Here is a 1,000-nt window from a genome sequence, read left to right as displayed (position 1 = left end):
ATAATGGGAGAGGGAAACATTTTGGAGATATTTTCCCTGCATCAGATGGAATCGAACCCGGGCGGAACAGCTGTCGGGTAGTGTCAGTTGGCCACTGGGCTAGTTCAGTACTTACGTTACAAATAAGGCACTTCCTCAGGTGGTCAAATCTCCTCCTGCGCCTTTGTGTGCTCGCCGCGGTGCCGCTGTATGCCATTGCGAACATGCTGAACAAACGAGAGGAATCTGAAGAGGACTGTACGTGGAGAGGCGGACAGTCGGGACCCACGAGGTCTATGGCCGTACGCAAGCAAGTGCCACATCGAAAAAAATACTTCCTCCAAATGCTATATTGACGTTGGGGCCCACGGGTTTGTCAACATAGTTACATTTTTTAGGTGCTTCAACGTAGTTACTATAGGAGATAAATTCACAACGAAGCCGGGGAGCCGGCAGGTATCATTTATTATCACTAGGGTAGCAACACTACAAAAAAAAGACACATCCGTGACATTTTGGGCCGAACGAATTTTTTTCCTGTCATACATATGGCACTTCTATGACGATAATTGTGACAAAACCCGGTATCATCATAGATGTGGTGGGCTCCTACTTCTATGACAAAAAATCATGACAGAAAATGGGCTTTTCGTCCTGGGCGGGACGGAGACACAGCTGCATGACATTCTTTGGGCCTTCCAGGACGGAAAAAACCATGGTAGAAGCGAGGGCGAGGATAATTTCGGGGAGTTCCGGTTACGGTGGGTGGTCGGGGACCGAGCGATGCGCGTTTTTCTCGTACACGTACGCGCGTGTGTGCGAGGCGTTGGCTCTAACTGAACCCGAGCGAGGCGTTGGGCTCTAACTGAACCCGAGTGATTGCACTGCAGGCTACGCGTTACTGAACCCGAGCGATCGATCGATGGCTGTTAACTGAACCCGAGCAATCAATTCCTTCGCTACTGCTGCTAACTGAAGTCGATCGATGCTGCCTCTTTGGATGAACAATGAGTGTTGCGGG

Source organism: Triticum dicoccoides, chromosome 4B, assembly GCF_002162155.2.
Source record: "Triticum dicoccoides isolate Atlit2015 ecotype Zavitan chromosome 4B, WEW_v2.0, whole genome shotgun sequence".
In the NCBI taxonomy this organism is placed as follows: Eukaryota; Viridiplantae; Streptophyta; class Magnoliopsida; order Poales; family Poaceae; genus Triticum; species Triticum dicoccoides.
Note: the sequence above shows the minus strand (reverse complement) of the source record.